Here is a 12,784-nt window from a genome sequence, read left to right as displayed (position 1 = left end):
TTCTATTACCTCATCAATTAAAAAAAGCAATAACACATTCATCAACAAATTACATTTTGGAGACTGTTATTAATTAATTCAAAAGTATAACCATGTCCACGATGTGACTGTTTGAAACTCATTGATATTCAATTGCTGTGAGTTTGTTTTGACAATAAGTGGTCGACATTAAAACAGTGAAAAGAGGTGAACGTTCTATCTTGATGTGATTTACAACACAACTCCATTAGATTATCATTGATGACATCAGCAGCTTGTAAATAAATGGTAGCAAAACTTTTAAATGGTAGCAACTTCCTCGCAAATAATATACTAAACAAAAATATACAGGCAACATGTAAAATGTTGATCCCATGTTTCATGTGTGGAAATAAAATATCCCAGAAATGTTCCATATGCACAAAAAGCTTATTTCTCTCAAAAGGCCACTCTAAAATGTGAAGTTTTGTCACACAACACAATGCCACAGATGTCTCAAGTTTTGAGGGAGCATGCAATTAGCATGCTGACTGCAGGAATGTACACCAGAGGTGTTGTCAGATAATTGAATGTTAATTTCTCTACCATATGCCGCCTCAAGCATCATTTTAGAGAATTTGGCAGTACGTCCAACCGGCCTCACAACCGCAGACCAAATGTTACCATGCCAGCCCAGGACCTCCACATCCGGCTTCTTCGCCTGTGGGATGGTCTGAGACCAGCAACCCAAACAGCGGATGAAACTGTGAGTTTGCACAACCAAAGAATTTCTACACAAACTGTCAGAAACTGTTTTACAGTTCCCGCCAATTTCCAGCAACTTTGCACAGCCATTGAAGAGGAGTGGGACAACATTCCACCGGCCACAATCAACAGCCTGATCAATTCTACAATTAACAGCCTTATCAATTTAACTTCATGGCGACTACTCTAACTTAGTTATAGTGGTGGGATTGGCCTTAGCATGGATTCAAGATGACAGTAAACATCAGGGTTAAGGAAGTAAAAGACATTGTAACATCTCAAAAATACAAAACATTACACTTGAAAATGTGGAAATTTGTTTCCCTAAAAACAAGCAGTAACAAACTGTTTATAGGCTCAGTTGGTAGTGCATGATGCTTGCAACGCCGGGGTTGTGGGTTCAATTCCCACAGGGGACCAGTATCAAAATGTATTAACTCACTACTGTAAGTCGCTCTGGATAAGAGTGTCTGCTAAATGTGAAAACTGTACAACATTTATCATGTACTTCCTCTCTGCCTTAGCTGTGAATTGACTACTACACCATTCTGAACTGTGACAGTAGGCAGTGCTCCTCCAAAATGGTCATGAATGGAAAGGTCTGCAGTGTTTAATATTTTAGGCTACATCCAATTCTAATCTCTGTTAACCCAGGAGGTTTAATATCACAGAATTTGTTCAGCTGCAAGATTAACTTCTGTGTTCATACGTGTTAGAAATTGAGAGTTGTGGCAAAACCAAAGTCCCCCCCTATTCGTGTGGGCTCACTTCGAGGTGAAGCAGTGTAAAAACTGTCTTCACCCAACCCTGATATGTCCAAATAACCTGGAACAAATGCTGATCTCAAGCACCCCATTCAGCCCTGGCAAATTCTCTTGGTCTAAACACAGAATATGCCCACAGGAGTTTAGGACCAACCAAATACACAGTATTTATAGGTTCTGAGACATTCTGCATGAGAAAATTATGCATTTAGCAAGCAGGTTGGTCCCATCTCAACAAGCTTATCAAAATTGCATTTACAGAAATTACACATGATTGGAAGTTTTTTCTGATTAATCTGCTGTTTAAAAGTTAAGTGACTGAAAAAAAAAATGTGTGCAACCTGAGGCTAAGCGTCGTCATAAGAGACAGGGCAGGTGGATTTGGAATCCATTTAAACCTTCCATTGCACAGCTTATCTTATCTATGTTTACAAACTACTGCCCACACACATCCTATGGCGTTCTGCATTAGCATCGAACAGCCCACGTGATATGCAGCTGTTCAGGGAAGCTAGAAACCATTATACACAGGCAGTTAGAAAAGCCAAGGCTAGCTTTTTCAAACAGAAATTTGCTTCCTGCAACACTAACTCAAAAAAGTTCTGGGACACTGTAAAGTCCATGGAGAATAAGAACACATCCTCCCACCTGCCCACTGCACTGAAGATAGGAAACACTGTCACCACTGATAAATCCACAATAATTGAGAATTTCAATAAGCATTTTCCTACGGCTGGCCATGCTTTCCACCTGGCTACTCCTACCCCGGTCAACAGCACTGCACCCCCCACAGCAACTCGCCCAAGCCTTCCCCATTTCTCCTTCTCCCAAATCCAGTCAGCTGATGTTCTGAAAGAGCTGCAAAATCTGGACCCCTACAAACCAGCTGGGCTAGACAATCTGGACCATTTCTTTCTAAAATGATCTGCCGAAATTGTTGCCACCCCTATTACTAGCCTGTTCAACCTCTCTTTCGTGTCGTCTGAGATTCCCAAAGATTGGAAAGCAGCTGCGGTCATCCCCCTCTTCAAAGGCGGACACACTCTTGACACAAACTGCTACAGACCTATATCTATCCTACCCTGCCTTTCTAAGGTCTTCGAAAGCCAAGTCAACAAACAGATTACCGACCATTTTGAATCTCACCATACCTTCTCTGCTATGCAATCTTGTTTCAGAGCTGGTCATGGGTGCACCTCAGCCACGCTCAAGGTCCTAAACAATATCTTAACCGCCATCGATAAGAAACATTACTGTGCAGCCGTATTCATTGATCTGGCCAAGGCTTTCGACTCTGTCAATCACCACATCCTCATCGGCAGACTCGACAGCCTTGGTTTCTCAAATGATTGCCTCGCCTGGTTGACCAACTACTTCTCTGATAGAGTTCAGTGTGTCAAATCGGAGGGTCTGCTGTCTGGACCTCTGGCAGTCTCTATGGGGGTGCCACAGGGTCCCCCATTCTTGGACCGACTCTCTTCTCTGTATACTTCAATGATGTCGCTCTTGCTGCTGGTGAGTCTCTGATCCACCTCTAAGCAGACAACACCATTCTGTATACTTCTGGCCCTTCTTTGGACACTGTGTTAACAACCCTCCAGGCAAGCTTCAATGCCATACAACTCTCCTTCCGTGGCCTCCAATTGCTCTTAAATACAAGTAAAACTAAATGCATGCTCTTCAACCGATCGCTGCCTGCACCTGCCCGCCTGTCCAACATCACTACTCTGGACGGCTCTGACTTAGAATACGTGGACAACTACAAATACCTAGGTGTCTGGTTAGACTGTAAACTCTCCTTCCAGACCCACATCAAACATCTCCAATCCAAAGTTAAATCTAGAATTGGCTTCCTATTTCGCAACAAAGCATCCTTCACTCATGCTGCCAAACATACCCTTGTAAAACTGACCATCCTACCAATCCTCGACTTTGGCGGTGTCATAAACAAAATAGCCTCCAATACTCTACTCAACAAATTGGATGCAGTCTATCACAGTGCAATCCGTTTTGTCACTAAAGCCCCATATACTACCCACCATTGCGACCTGTACGCTCTCATTGGCTGGCCCTCGCTTCATACTGGTCGCCAAACCCACTGGCCCCAGGTCATCTACAAGACCCTGCTAGGTAAAGTCCCCCCTTATCTCAGCTCGCTGGTCACCATAGCATCACCCACCTGTAGCACGCGCTCCAGCAGGTATATCTCTCTAGTCACCCCCAAAACCAATTCTTTCTTTGGCCGCCTCTCCTTCCACTTCTCTGCTGCCAATGACTGGAACGAACTACAAAAATCTCTGAAACTGGAAACACTTATCTCCCTCACTAGCTTTAAGCACCAACTGTCAGAGCAGCTCACAGATTACTGCACCTGTACATAGCCCACCTATAATTTAGCCCAAACAACTACCTCTTTCCCTACTATATTTCTTTTATTTATTTATTGATTTTGCTCCTTTGCACCCCATTATTTTTATTTCTACTTTACACATTATTCCACTGCAAATCTACCATTCCAGTGTTTTACTTGCTATATTGTATTTACTTTGCCACCATGGCCTTTTTTTTTGTGCCTTTACCTCCCTTATCTAACCTCATTTGCTCACATTGTATATAGACTTATTTTTCTACTGTATTATTGACTGTATGTTTGTTTTACTCCATGTGTAACTCTGTGTTGTTGTATGTGTCGAACTGCTTTGCTTTATCTTGGCCAGGTCGCAATTGTAAATGAGAACTTGTTCTCAACTTGCCGAACTGGTTAAATAAAGGTAAATAATTGTTTTTATAAAAAAACACACACGTCTAATGAAAACTAGCTAAACTTGTAAAAATAGGTTCTTGCAGTCCCCACAACCATTTTGTGATTCTGTTTAAACCATAGGGGAAAAGATCTGCAATGCAGGCTTGACTGAATCGAGACACCAATATAGACCTGACATCATATAACCATGATGACAGTCTGTATTTTTATTAAGCTTTACATCACCTTTGACACCAAACTATTAAAAGTTTATTCATGTTACTGTCAAAGATTAGGGCTAAAAATAAATAATTACAACGCTTATATTTAGTTGCTTCGTTAATACACTGCAGTTTACAAGGACATGTGTGAGGAAAATGTGCTGCAGAGTGAACGTTCAATTCCAAATATGCATGAAGTCAACAAGAGTCGTTTTATTAAAGGTCGCTATAAGTCATTGTAAATTTGACAGTGGCCCAAATGAGAAAATTACTGGCCAGGGCCAAGATCAAATGAAAAGCTAGTTTTGCACGCAGAATTTAAATCGTTGGTGATCTCATGTTTCATTTGCAGTCTGGGCCAGTACCTTTTATAGCCTACCATAAAATCTGATATTTACACTGATTGTTTAGAAAACAAAAATAAAATCCCCCCCCCCCCCACCTCAATGATGACATACATTATAGCCTATATTAAACCATTTCAAATGTAATGTTCCCCTCCAGAAATGTGCCCAATAACATATTGATGAAAATCTTTGGGGCATGTACATGGTCCATATTATCAGGCAGTTGTGCCATTTTAGAAATAAGCATTATCACCTGTCTGATGCAGCATGGTGGCTACATGACTGAAGCATTATCACCTGTCTGATGCAGCATGGTGGCTACATGACTGAAGCATGATCACCTGTCGGATGCAGCATGGTGGCTACATGACTGAATCATGATCACCTGTCTGATGCAGCATGGTGGCTACATGACTGAAGCATTATCACCTGTCTGATGCAGCATGGTGGCTACATGACTGAAGCATTATCACCTGTCTGATGCAACATGGTGGCTACATGACTGAAACATGATCACCTGTCTGATGCAGCATGGTGGCTACATGACTGAAGCATGATCACCTGTCTGATGCAACATGGTGGCTACATGACTGAAGCATGATCACCTGTCTGATGCAGCATGGTGGCTACATGACTGAAGCATTATCACCTGTCTGATGCAGCATGGTGGCTACATGACTGAAGCATGATCACCTGTCTGATGCAACATGGTGGCTACATGACTGAAGCATGATCACCTGTCTGATGCAACATGGTGGCTACATGACTGAAGCATGATCACCTGTCTGATGTAACATGGTGGCTACATGACTGAAGCATGATCACCTGTCTGATGCAACATGGTGGCTACATGACTGAAGCATGATCACCTGTCTGATGCAACATGGTGGCTACATGACTGAAGCATTATCACCTGTCTGATGCAACATGGTGGCTACATGACTGAAGCATGATCACCTGTCTGATGCAACATGGTGGCTACATGACTGAAGCATGATCACCTGTCTGATGCAACATGGTGGCTACATGACTGAAGCATGATCACCTGTCTGATGCAACATGGTGGCTACATGACTGAAGCATGATCACCTTTCTGATGCAACATGGTGGCTACATGACTGAAGCATGATCACCTGTCTGATGCAGCATGGTGGCTACATGACTGAAGCATGATCACCTGTCTGATGCAACATGGTGGCTACATGACTGAAGCATGATCACCTGTCTGATGCAACATGGTGGCTACATGACTGAAGCATGATCACCTGTCTGATGCAACATGGTGGCTACATGACTGAAGCATGATCACCTGTCTGATGCAACATGGTGGCTACATGACTGAAGCATTATCACCTGTCTGATGCAACATGGTGGCTACATGACTGAAGCATGATCACCTGTCTGATGCAACATGGTGGCTACATGACTGAAACATGATCACCTTTCTGATGCAACATGGTGGCTACATGACTGAAGCATGATCACCTGTCTGATGCAACATGGTGGCTACATGACTGAAGCATGATCACCTGTCTGATGCAGCTGGGATCCCCCTCTTTTCAGTAATTACCATCAAAACTGTTGTATTTTCCCGAGATTGCATTTAGGAATGTTATGCAGTGACTGGGATTATTAGAACACATTTCTTTCTGAGCAGCAATCATCTATATGTATGAGGAGTTGCTGTTCTTTTCACCCAACAGGTGATGTTCAGCTGATAAATGAACGACTTCGGGAATTAATCTGTTTTTTAAACAATTATATAGTGCTAGACTACAGAATAGCATTATTACAATATTCACTTTGTATTTAACCAGTGATTTGTGTGAATAATGTTCATGTCTTGACAAGCAAGCAGCTCCATAGTGTAGGCCTTTGTAAACCTTTCTTTGCTAACAATGACTTAGCTGTGTCTGATATGAACAAAGACTGGAAAACACGTGGAGGACTTTTGAACGTGTGTGCCAATGTTCAACTCTGAATTAATGGACACCCCGCCTCCGCTGAGACAGATCTGGTAAGAGTACCCAGGACCTAGCCTACCGAGGTGGGGCTCACTTCGAGACCGAGAGGGAAGGTCTTTGACACAAAACTATTTAGGCAACAGGGATCTTGATCCAGGAGGGGACTGAATGTCTCTGTTGTAACCAAAAAGCTGATCTTGACATCTAGCCAAATGCATAACATGAGCCCTGAGCTGCAGTCAATTGGTTTGATATATCTTAGATGTATTATAGTTGTACTTAACTTAGCATAGCATGCTGCCACTGTATTACAATGCTCTAAGAATTCATTTCTGGTTGCTCTGGTATGGTCTCACAAATTTTGAAATCTTACAAAGCCATTTCCCCGCTGATGTTGGTGGAACACCAGAATCTATGCGAAGTGATATATTGTGTCTCTGACCGCCCTTGTACAGTGGTCACCACTTCCTTGGAGATCAAACCGTTGAGAGCTTGTTTTTAAAGGACATCCCGACAGTCTGGCTGTGCTCAGAGAATATTACACATTTAGTACCAGACCAAAGAATGTAGCGGTACACATGAAATACGTTAATAACAAGGACATTGTAAGATACTTAATTAACATATTTAAAACCAACAAGGTATAATGCTTATTTACTTGTCATGTATGTGCTGTTAAATGTTTTATTATACGGTGGATAACATATATATTTACACTGAGTATACAAAACATTAAGAACACCTGCTCTTTCCATGACACAGATTGACCAGGTGCATCCAGGTGAACGCTATGATCACTTCTTGATGTCACTTGTTAAATCCACTTCAAACGGTGTAGATTAATGGGAGGAGCCAGGTTAAAGAAGGATGTTTAAGCTTTCAGACATGGTGTATGTGTATGCGTGCCATTCATAGGGTGAATGGGCAAGACAAAATATTGCAGTGCCTTTGAAAGGGTTATGGTAGTAGGTTCCAGGCACACGGGTTTGTGTGAAGAACTGCAACGCCACTGGGTTTTTCACCCTCAACAGTTTCCTGTGTTTATCAAGAATGGTCCACCACAAAAAAAGGACATCCAAACAACTTGACACAAATGTGGCGAGCTTTGGAGTCAACAAGGGCCAGCATCCCTGTGGTTCTTTACTGCATTCACAATACGTTTTCTCTATGAGGTCATGAATATTAGAATGTTTTCATCCCAACATGATTTCACACAAAATGTATTTTCAGAAATGTACTACTCTTTTACAACTCAGTCTGTGATGTTTTACAATGCTTTCCCATGCAAAGTATTTGTACAGAAGTAGAAAACACACAAAAGTGCAGTCAATTGAGACATTAAGAAAACATTGACTGTGAAAATACATTATAAAGTGTGCCTGGGAGTTGAGCAGTATTATCTTTGACACAGTAGCTCGGGTGGTTCTAAAAGACTTCCAGTTCCATACATTGTTTGAATAACAAAGGCTCCCATCACAGCTTGGAAAGTCTTTATTCAATAACAACAATGCCCATCTGCCTGGAACAGTTAAGACAAAATACTTTATAATCACCGAAGGGGGAATATTACAAGACCTAATAACTTTGCACCACATCATTGGCAAGGGGCAATGATTAATTGAGATGTGTAATAAGTGCAGAGAGGATTAATTCACTCATTACGTCTGAAATTCAAAGCTTTGACATTTCAGGGAGTCAATGCACAAGTCAAGCAAGACAAAAAACATCAAAAGTCTCTGTTTCACTGACTCGCTCCTGCCACACACTGTCCTCCATTAAAGAAAGAACAATTTAGACATGTCATTATTGCCTGCACGCAGACATGATATTAGTTATTAGCATTTCTTTGAGATGAGTGCAGGTTCTCCACTGAGTGTCCATCACCTTTTAAGTTTACCTCAATTACTAATCACATTAGGAGTGGGCCTATTTGGTTCAAGATATATTTGTTTCTGTTATAAGGATGGGGTTAAAAGTCAACTCTGATCAATAGAATGCAGGAGTAAGTGATAGAGGCAGCTCCCAGGCTTGGAGTGATGGAGATCTCAGTGAGATCTCACTGACAGTGAGGGATAGTAAGCATCGGCTGAATGCGATGATGTTATCAGTCCGCGTGAGTATGGTCTAAGACTCAGACAGACTGGAAAGACCACTGAAAGTGTTGACTGAGTACACTGAGGAGAATACTGTTGTTGCTGTAAGGTTGGGCAAAGGGAAATCCTCAACCCTGGCACAATGGCTAAGTGACAAAACTATTAAAGATGCATTATAAATGTTTTTGTATCATTTCAGTCAGTAGTTTTGAAAGCAGTGGTAACAAGCCAAAACAGGTACCCGAAGAAGAAGATTGGCCAAATCATCCATTTCTTATATGTTACGTCCTGCAATTCTTTTTTTTAAGATCCTGCAATTTGTTCTTGTTATAAATTTGAATTTGTACAATATATTATGACCTATTTGTAAGTGTTTAAGATCCTGTTCATTCTCTTTAAGTCAATATCAATTAGTCACTGAATAAAATGTAATTTTGATGACACAGCATTCTCTAACATTTAAAACATCAAATTAAATAAAATCCATCAACTTACCATAAAACATTTAGGCTTGTCAAGACTAAGATCTACGGAGCAAGAGGCAGAAAATGGCAGCTTTGAGTTAGCCTATACGCTGATGATCAGATAGAATGTTATTCTGCACACTCTATGGTTGAGTCAATCTAGATCAGATAGAATGTTATTCTGCACACTCTATGGTTGAGTCAATCTAGATCAGATAGAATGTTATTCTGCACACTTTACAGTTGAGTCAATCTAGATCAGATAGAATGTTATTCTGCACACTCTACGGTTGAGTCAATCTAGAGCAGATAGAATGTTATTCTGCACACTCTATGGTTGAGTCAATCTAGATCAGATAGGATGTTATTCTGCACACTCTACAGTTGAGTCAATCTAGATCAGATAGAATGTTATTCTGCACACTCTACAGTTGAGTCAATCTAGAGCAGATAGAATGTTATTCTGCACACTCTACAGTTGAGTCAATCTAGAGCAGATAGAATGTTATTCTGCACACTTTACAGTTGAGTCAATATACCAAACCTGTGTCAACCTAAATTACTGTGGGACTTCCTCCCTCTAGTCTACTGCACTTCAAACAAGTGCCATTGCAGACACAACACACTGACTGACGGTGCTTGACTTGTTTCAAATGCTTGTTTCAAATGCATCCTTCACAGAACTCCGCATGACTACGTACGGTATAGTTCAGTGGAACGTTCCTAAACCCAGCAAAACTGTGACGACACATTGTATTCTTAGCCTACATGCCATAACATGTTGTTTTTTTGTCGCCTCGCTTATATTATGACCTTAATTTAGCTATGCGCTGCAATCCTACCCAGAGTTCCATGACCGCTTCTACTTCTCTCGCGGTCATGGAGGCCCACTGAAAATTGAAAGAAAGATCAGTTGGCTCTCTGCTTTATCCTGGGCTTTAAAGGCTCATTCACAATGATTTGCAAAAGGGGTAGAATTCATTGTGTAAGAGCCTAAAGGCATTGCACATGGCATCAAGACAGGTTTCAGTTGCTCACAATGGAAACATTGTTTGCCCAGATACATTAGGCTAAATATCCTTGTTTCTCAGGTAATGGTCACTGTAACAGACAATGTTTGGTAGGTGGACATGTTTCTAATAAAACAGTCAATCAATCGAATCAAATCAACGTTTGTTGGTTGCGTACACAGATTCGCAGATGTTATCGCAGGTGCAGCGAAATTGTCATGTTTCTAGCTTTAACAGAGCAGTAATGGCTATACAATTCATCAAATTACCGCAGACACTACAATACTACTTCAGAGGTCAAAACATACATCAATGGAAATGGTGTATGAGACATGGTCGGTGAAAAAGACACAGACAGCAGCATCATGCAGTACATTAACCATGTGAAATATGACCACAAAAAGACATGCCACATGTCCTCTAGTGGGACAGAGTTCATTTTGGCACTGAGAGCAATAAACAGTTCTCTGAGAGGTAAACGTGGACTGCATGTCCTTTCCATTGGGAGCTCTTCTTTAGCCTCAGGGTGAAAACTACAGTGCCTGCGGTATCTCTACACTGCCCCAAACACTGGAGGACAAATTGGGGTGGCAGGTAGCCTAGTGGTTAGAGCGTTGGGCCAGTAACTGAAAGGTTGCTGTATCAAATCCCAAGGTAAAAATCGGTCATTCTGCCTCTGAACAAAGCAGTGTTCCTCAGTAGGCCGTCATTGTAAATAAGAATTTGTTCTTAAATAAATAGAAAATAAATCCAGATCTTTGGCAAAATGCAAAAGACTGCCCCCATGGATGAAACAGTGCAAAGTAATGACCAGTATGAAGCTGCTGAAGGTACCATGGTGAAAGTGTGAAAAACAGAGCTTACTCAGTGACAATGACAACTGCAGTCACAAATGTCTGAAATAAACATACAACATCACCAATATTGAAATAGGTCCTAGTAGTAGGCAGTAGTATATATATTTATATATTTTTTTTCATCAGCTGTTTAATGAAATGTCTATATATAATTGTATTGCAATTACATATTCTCTGAAAGTCTGAAAAATCGATAAGCAACTGTTTTTAAGCAGTATGGCTTACCACAGTGAAATGACAATGTAACACCGTTACAACTGGTAATAACACCGTTATATTATGGTCTTTATAAACTGCAATAATGAAAATGTACCTTCCGCGTGCACCTCACGCGTGCACTGAAATACGGTGTCTAGGTGGCTTGATTTATGCATGCAGTTGTGGAACATGATTCCAATAGACGAATTGCAAATATGTAGCATTGCACTCAGTATTGCCTTCTGTCGTTGTGTTCACCAACAGTAAAACTTAGTGCCACTTGACGCTCGCATCCACGCTGAAGCAAATAAACCTGTCTGTCCGAGTGCGCGCTACAAAGTTTATTGTCAACATCACGGAGTAACATTGAGAATATGTGAAAATAGAATGGACCTATGCGCACTACAAATAAATTGATAGCAAATGTATAAAGTTCGACATATTTTGCACTTGCAAGAAGTTCATTATTATTCTTCACTAGGGCTGCGCGGACCTGTTTTGTACAGAAAACAACAAAAAGGCTACACAAACATGCGACTCGATCAACATCCAAACACAAAACTATTGAAACAAGTGTAGGCTAATCCAATTCCAAAAACGTATGAAAAAAATATGAATTGACTTACATTACAACACGACAGTTAACGGGCTGTCCTGAAAGATGGTCCTCGGCGATACCACATCAACCCACCCTCTCATGCCCTCATCTCATCTCAGTACACATATGGTGGAAAAGTTTAGTGACGTCAACGTACTCGGGTTAACGTTGCAGATCGACTGGAAGTGCCAGCATGCTGCACATTTAAAGCGACAGATCATGGGGTGATAACAAATTGACATACATCTGGACATCAAGTGCCACCTTTCAGGGTAATTTTTTGCAGCTAGAAAACATGCAAAAAAAAACAATTTCCACATACAATTAACTCATTATAATTGGTAGAGTCTCTGTTTGAATTAGTCAATGTAGTTTTTCAACCAGATCTCCCGAACTCACAGACCTAAGAATAGTTTAACTAAAACTTGCCTCACCTCTACTCTAAGGTCTCTATCATGTATCAACTACCTCTCTGAGGACGGCCATTTGATTATTAAAAAGTAGGGCCATAGGTCCCTGAAACACTGATTGTTCTATCTTTCTACTTTTTGTATTCTGGATATTACACCCGACGATCTCATATTGTTGTTAACACATTAATTCAGATTCCATTATAGTTGAAAATTGCATTTCAAAAAGAGTACTCACAGAAAGCATCAGGCCATTTTTTCTTATTGGTGAAATGAGGCCCTGCATTACGAGTGCAGAAGAGCACGGCTCCACCATATCCATCACCATCACAGCTCATCACACCAGCAGTCAAAAGAAGACTCGCATGAAATGTCTCTGAAATATTGATGGC

General features: G+C 41.0%; 1 protein-coding gene across 6 annotated transcripts in view; it reads right to left on the bottom strand.

The window, feature by feature from the left end:
* Positions 1–12,137, bottom strand: part of LOC110520596 (PTB domain-containing engulfment adapter protein 1) — a 168,205-nt gene extending 156,068 nt beyond the window's left edge. For 5 of the 6 annotated variants that reach the window (XR_016494871.1, XR_016494869.1, XR_016494864.1 and 2 more), the window contains exon 1: positions 12,011–12,129. The gene's annotated coding sequence lies outside the window, so the exon portion shown is untranslated. Of the gene's footprint in view, positions 1–12,010 lie in introns of all 6 variants that reach the window. The other variant, XM_090230410.1, reaches the window with a different exon arrangement.
* Between the last annotated feature and the right edge of the window lie 647 nt (positions 12,138–12,784).

This window comes from Oncorhynchus mykiss, chromosome 3 (genome assembly GCF_057628025.1).
Source record: "Oncorhynchus mykiss isolate SJ-2025 chromosome 3, ASM5762802v1, whole genome shotgun sequence".
Taxonomy (NCBI): Eukaryota; Metazoa; Chordata; class Actinopteri; order Salmoniformes; family Salmonidae; genus Oncorhynchus; species Oncorhynchus mykiss.
Note: the sequence above shows the minus strand (reverse complement) of the source record. Positions and strands in the feature narration are given on the sequence as shown.